The sequence below is a fragment of the Pteropus vampyrus genome, unplaced genomic scaffold (genome assembly GCF_000151845.1).
Source record: "Pteropus vampyrus isolate Shadow unplaced genomic scaffold, Pvam_2.0 Scaffold245, whole genome shotgun sequence".
NCBI lineage: Eukaryota > Metazoa > Chordata > Mammalia > Chiroptera > Pteropodidae > Pteropus > Pteropus vampyrus.
Window position 1 is genome coordinate 387516 of NW_011889026.1, and position 6241 is coordinate 393756.

Below are 6241 nucleotides of genomic sequence, written 5' to 3' on the forward strand. Positions count from 1 at the left end.
GTGAGCTACAGAGGCTGTCCTGTCGACCACGCACAGAGATCTGTTTGAATCCTCAGAACGACACGTGAGGTAGCTCTTAGCGTTCCCACGTTGCAGAAGCAGCTAAGATCTCGAGAGTTTGAGACCCTCCTGAAGGCTGCGGAACAGAAAGTAGCAGACGTGGGATTCAAACCCCGGTCTAAGCATGAGCACCTTCCATCTCTCTTCTCACTGAGTTCTCACAGCAGTGCTGGGAGCTGGGCGCTGCGACCCCTGTTTATAGATCGGGGCCAGGGCTCGAGGTTCGGTGATGTCCTCGGGGTCACAGAGCCAGGGAGTGCGTGGCAGGCAGATGGGACCCGGAGCTGCTTCTGCTCTGTGGAAGTCCGCCCTGAATTTCCTTTGGTTTCATCCCGGCGTGGAGGACGTGCGAAGGTCTCTGCCGCTGAAGCTGTGGCAATAGTACACTTTGGTTTGCAGACTCTGCGTGGGTCAGTGTGGAAGGTCAGCAGCCAGGAGGGGAGGGTGCGGCCTGACCGGTCAGGGCGGAGGGCTCAGGTGCACGAGAGGTCACTCACCTCCGGGCCCCGGCCCCACCCCTGCCTAATCCTATCAAGGCCACACGGCACAGTGGACACGTCCAGCTGGAGCACACTTGCAGCTGATGGGTCCTGGCCCAAGGCCAGCACCTGTGGAGGACCAATCATGGCCGAGGGCGGAGACTCAGAGCGGGGACTTTATGAATGGCATGTGGGTGTGGGCTCGGAAGCAGAGCCCGCAGGAGCAGAATGCGCCTCAGACCTGCAGGAGCTGTTAGGTAAAAACTTTGCTAACTTTGGTTTATTTATTAATTTTAGACATCAAATTAATTTAACATTTTAATTGACTTTTTAAGAAATGCAAAGATCCCACTACTTTCGATAGATATCCAGGGCTGCATGTCTCAGTTTCTACGTGCAGACACATAAATGTCAAAAGGAGAAGCTCGGCAGGGCAGAGAGGGGCTTTGTGGGGAGGTGGGCGTCCTGCCGGGAAGTCCCGGGTCCGCTTCGCTCGCACCCTGCAGAGGGTCATCAGAGCCGCTTCCGCCAGCCACGCCCCCTTATCACTTTTCCAGCCAGCTTCGTGATGCTCAGTGTTGGACGGAGAACTGATAAGGGTGGGTGACTGACACTCAGCCTCAGAGACCCCCTGTCTGCTCCCGCTCCTGCTCCTGCTCCTGCTCCGGATGGCCAAGGACAGCAGGGACTGAGGACGGACCCCGTGTGCTCCCCGCCGGGGGGACTGGGGAGGACCCCGGGCCGGCTTCCGGTGTTGTGCTCAGTGAGATCTTCATTTTGCTCATTGAAAATTTTCTCTGTGACTGGGTTTGGGGCCTCCCCCAGGAGGACAGCTGTTGGGTGGTCGGGGGGCCTTATTTCCGAGGCTTCCTCATAAGAGTTGGGAGGTAAACGAAGAGGCTAAAGGGCTTTGGAAGTTTAGGCAAAATTACTTAAAAACAAGTGAGAGCAGGAGAAAGTCTCATCCCAGAAATTTTCCTCAGTAAATGACAGATACTCACTAAGCTCAGTTTTGCGGGACTGTTAGGTTAGGACGGCATTTCATGGCAGCAACTGAGCTTAACGTTCTGTTATATTAAAGACGGTGATTTACTATGTTGTTGATTCAGAATAATCCTTTAAACTCATAATTGACTGAAGCAAACTCAGTACATTCCTGTTGACATGGCAGTGGATGGTAATCGAGTGACACCTACGCGAGTATAACTACCCCTGTGCACGAGGACAGACTTGCAGGGTAGTATTCCCATGACAACAAACACTCACATTTCCTGGAATGTGGACACGGATTCACATGCAGTGGGCTGCATCAGCCGTACGGGTACTTTGTTTGTTTGCTATGGTCAGGGGTCATGATTTTCTCCATCGGGGCTGCGTGTCAGAATCGCCTGGGAGCTTTGAATGACCCAGACGTGCAGCCCATGACATCAGAGTCTCCAGGAAAAGGGCAGAGAGGATGTGAGCCTCGCGGCTGGTGTACTCATGCGGGTCCCCTCGCTCTACCTCAGTGGTCTGCAGCCTCGGCTACCCGAGGCAGTTGCCTGGGTCCTGCCTCCAGACACCCAGACTTCATTGGTCCGGGTGTGGCGGTCACTGCCCAGGTGAGCCCGGTGTGCAGCTGCAGCGCCCCTGACACACCGGGGCGTCTGAGCTTCTGGTTTCCAGCCTGAACTCCAGATCGGTCTGGAACCATCATTGTGCCTCGGCTTCCTTTTATGTTAGATGGAACCTGGGGTCAGTGGGTGAGCGATGTCCCCTCAGAGCCCTTCCTGCTCCAGGGAGAGTGAGCAGGATTCTTTCCCTGATTCTTTCACGAGCTTGCAGTTACTGAAGCTGACTCAGACCTGGAGGTCCCCACTCCGGAGTGTGGAGAGGGACACAGGAGGCCCTGGGGGACAGGCAGTAGCCGCTTGAAGGAGCAGTCACATCCCAGAGACTCGTCTGTGTCCGTGGGACAGAAAGAAGCCAGGCAGGGGCTGGGTGGACAGTGGGGGGGCCACGTAGAATGGGGCGGAGAACCCCTGTCCTCCCGTGCGGCAAGGGGTGCTGGACGCTCCTGGGGGTCACCTGGTGAGACTTGGTTGGGCTCAGAACAACCACCAAAACAGCGTCCGTCTGCATAGTCCAGTCTCCAAGGGTGTGGTTCGCTCTCACAGTCTCACCTCCCTGTCCTGCGATGTGTTTCCAGTTTGTTCGATGGAGCCAAAGACATCCATGTGGCAAGACAGAAAAACACCTTGTGTTACCCTTTGGAGCGTAAGAATATTAATGATTACGGGTGTAGCTCACACTTATCTAGGGCTTACTGGGAACATCTCTGTGCAAAGCCCTTTAATTTTAAAATATCAATAACTTTGTAATGTACTTTTTCTTTTTTTCCTTTTTTTTTTTTAAAAAAAAAAAACACCTACAGCGCCTGGTCTTCCTAGGCGGTCTCCCATCCAAGTACTAACCAGGCCTGACCCTGCTTAGCTCCCGAGATCAGATGAGATCGGGCACATTCAGGGTGGCATGGCCGTAGACCTAATTTGCTTTTGAATCACTTCATTTAATGATCACACCCACAGTCTGAGCAAAGCACTGCACTGTCTCCAGCAAGTGTTTGGAACAGGGGTCCGCAGAGGCTAGGCGGCACGTCAGGTCAGATGTAGGTAGCAGATTCAAAATTTGAACTGAGGCTCATCAGACCCCAAAGGTGACGTGCTCTTCACTGCACTGCTCCGAGTAGACCTGGGGTGTGCGGCAGAGTCAGACTCCAGTTTACAGATGCCGTGACAGGCCCCGAGAGGGGATGGACCTTTTCACCTACAAAATATCAGCTGACTACCAAATAGTCCCCAGAGTCAGGTTTTGGGGGCACGAGCATTGTGCACTTGAAGACAGGTCACCTGCCCGAGGACACGTGGCTGGGAGAAGGGATCACGTCCACCTTTTCCAGGTCTGGTCCCGCTCCTTCCACCACAGGCAGGCGGCGGGGGCCGGGGCTTCGTCAGCTTTCCTCACCCTGAATCCCAGGCTGGGAGGGGGCCAGATTTAAGACGTGCGCGCTGAACGGAAGTCCCCAGATCTGCGTGTGGACTCCCGCAGCCCATGTCGCCAGCCCGGCTGTGAATCACGTCCCCAAGGAGAGGCGCAGACGCAGCTCCACTGCGTGGAACTGTTCACCTTTCACACCCAGACTGCCGACTCTCCCGGCAGGTGTCACAGGCGACCTCCGCAGTGGGTGGCGAGGGCCTCGTTCTGGGCCACGACCCAGGAGATCCCACTTAAACCTACATACGGGCACAAGCAGAGCCACTGCTGCCTGCGGACTCGGTTTCCCCGGTCGCTCAGTGGAGCCAGCCGTCCTGTCACGGCACAGCCCCTCCCCGGGCCCGGGTGCCCGCCCCAGAGCTCCCGCCTGGGGTCAGGGACAGGGGAGGCCTCTGAGGCGCTGTTCGCAGAGACCCAGCGGGCATGCCAGCTCCCCCCTGCCTTTCTGCCCCAGCTGCTGCCTGATCGCACTGTGAAAAGGCGGCTTACGTCTGGCGGGAAAGCCCTGAGGCAGCGGATTTCGCTGTGAGTGAGCAATTCCAGAGCACTGAGGGGAGCGCAGGCCCCTCTGCAGCACACGGAGCTGCAGCGAGAGGCAGGAGGGGGAGGGAGCCTGGGGGGCCGGGCATGCAGCCCCAAATTCAACCCTGGGGGAGGAATGTCTTCATCTTTATGGATGCAGGAAGAGTCCAGGCACAGCAAAGCCAGCGCCGGAAATTCCCTTGGCCCTGGATGGAGATCTGAGCAGCTCAGAGCCCAGGCCCCTCCTGCCTCCCACCCCTCACCCCAAACAACCTCTCGTTGACCTGGTGTGGTTTGCGTTTGGGGGAGGGACCCCTCCCATTTCCAGAGTCACCGAGTCACCGACGTTGGAGGCTCAGAGTTCACAGGCAGCATCGGCCTCTTACCATTCACAGATTGCTTGTCGAGAATTTGCTTTATTCAGTCTTTAACTCCTTTACTGATGAGGAGAGCAAAGCTCATAGCGGTCTCTGTCCCCACCCAGATCACACAGCCAGTGAAAGGCACAGCCGGGCCTCTGTTAAATGTGGCCTGTGCTGGGCAGCCTGCTGGGCAGGTGACTGGGTGGTACTACATCTGCTGCCACACCCACCTCCCTCCAGGCTAAGTCAGGTGTTTATTTGTCTTCCACAAAGGAAAATGTGAGTTTCTGGAGGTACAGCGCCCACTTACCTCCAAATACTTAGCCTTTCGCACAGACCCTCCATAGGGCAGCTCGACAGGTAATATCGCTGGACGGATCCTGTGCTCTTGCCACGGCCCCAGAAGGCCATGGATTCTGATGACCAGAAACAGAATCACAATGCCAGCGGCCAACAGCTGCATCGTTAGAGGCATGTCCGAGTCTCGGAACAACCCAAAGGCTCCAGCTGTTAACTTCTGGGCCAGAAGGCAGCAGCCCAGAGAAGCCGCCAGCGCGGCTGGGCTCCCCACCCGTCCAGTGTCCTGCACCCCACCAGGGCCCCAGCACCCTGAGAAGTGCTGCCTCCGAGCAGCGAGCAAACTCCCCACACAGCGTGCGCTCAGCCAGCGTTTGCTGGGGAGTTCTTGGGCCCTGGCGGACAGGATGTGCAAAGTCGAGGTCTTCCCCTTCAGAGGCAGGAAAGTGGAATGACCCCAAAATGAACCCCCATGTCGCTCATTCGGATCACTCTGTCTGGTCCAATCAGAGAAAACTGCTGAGGCTGCACAAGAAAAAGCAAAAAGCAAACAGCCAGCGGCGCCGTGCAGCCTGCGGGTGCGAGAGGGCAGACACTCGAAGCTTTGTTTTTGCGATGGTTCCGGTAAAGCACGGTGCTTTAGTTGGGCCTGGGATGAGGTTTGTCATACTCGGGGTCACTGACGTTTCACAGCAGAGAGATCTGTCCTCTGAGGCCTCAGGCTGGGGCCGGGCCCTCTGTGCAGTGGGGGTGTGACAGAGAAGTCCTGCTGGCTTCCAGCGGTCCCTTCATGCGTTCGTCCGTCCCTTTGGCCAGCCGGCCTTTGTCCAGGAAACACTCACCGAGCAGCTGCTGCAATGCGAGCTGGGTCCTCTCGGGCAGCCGGGAGAGATGAGCAGGAGACCCTTCCTGCCGTCGAGACTCTCTCAGTCTGGGGAGAGACGTGTCGTGAGCAGCCAGTGCCAAGGCTGCGGCAGAGGGCAGCTCTGAGACTGCGAGCTCGGAGGACGGCCCCGACACAGGCCGGGCCACAGGCATCATGTCTGTGATGTCCCCGATGGCTTCCACACAGTGGGGCCCGTCCCTGGGCCGTGGAGCCGGTGGCCATCTGCCTGTGACCGGAACTTCCACAGGGACAACAGCAGGTCACTCTGCAGGCCCCCAGCCCCTGCTCCCCGCTCCCAGTGCCGACAGCTCGCACCTAGGCCCAGCCTGGCGTTGCTGCATGCCCAGTGCCACCCCAGCCGGCCGCAGCACGGGACTTCGGGCTCTGTTTCTGTGCCACTTCTGTGCGTCCCGAGTGTACACCGCAGCGTCCAGCCTGCAGGTGCTAGAACCCTTGCGAGCCAGCTGGTTTTCATTTGCACACAGTCATAAGGCATTTGCGAGTGCTCAGGGTGTGAACTCCGCTGCTCTGTCTCCCCGTGACTGGCCCGCCCGTGTCGCTGTCACTGGGAGGCCTCTCCCTCTGGGCAGCAGCCCCCTGCT

The 6241-nt window shown here is 57.6% G+C and overlaps 1 non-coding gene across 1 annotated transcript; it reads right to left on the minus strand.

The window, feature by feature from the left end:
- Nucleotides 1-2943: 2943 nt before the first annotated feature.
- Nucleotides 2944-3062, minus strand: LOC111729093. Its single transcript, XR_002776086.1, has one exon. It is a non-coding gene; the product is annotated as a 5S ribosomal RNA (ribosomal RNA).
- Nucleotides 3063-6241: the final 3179 nt, after the last annotated feature.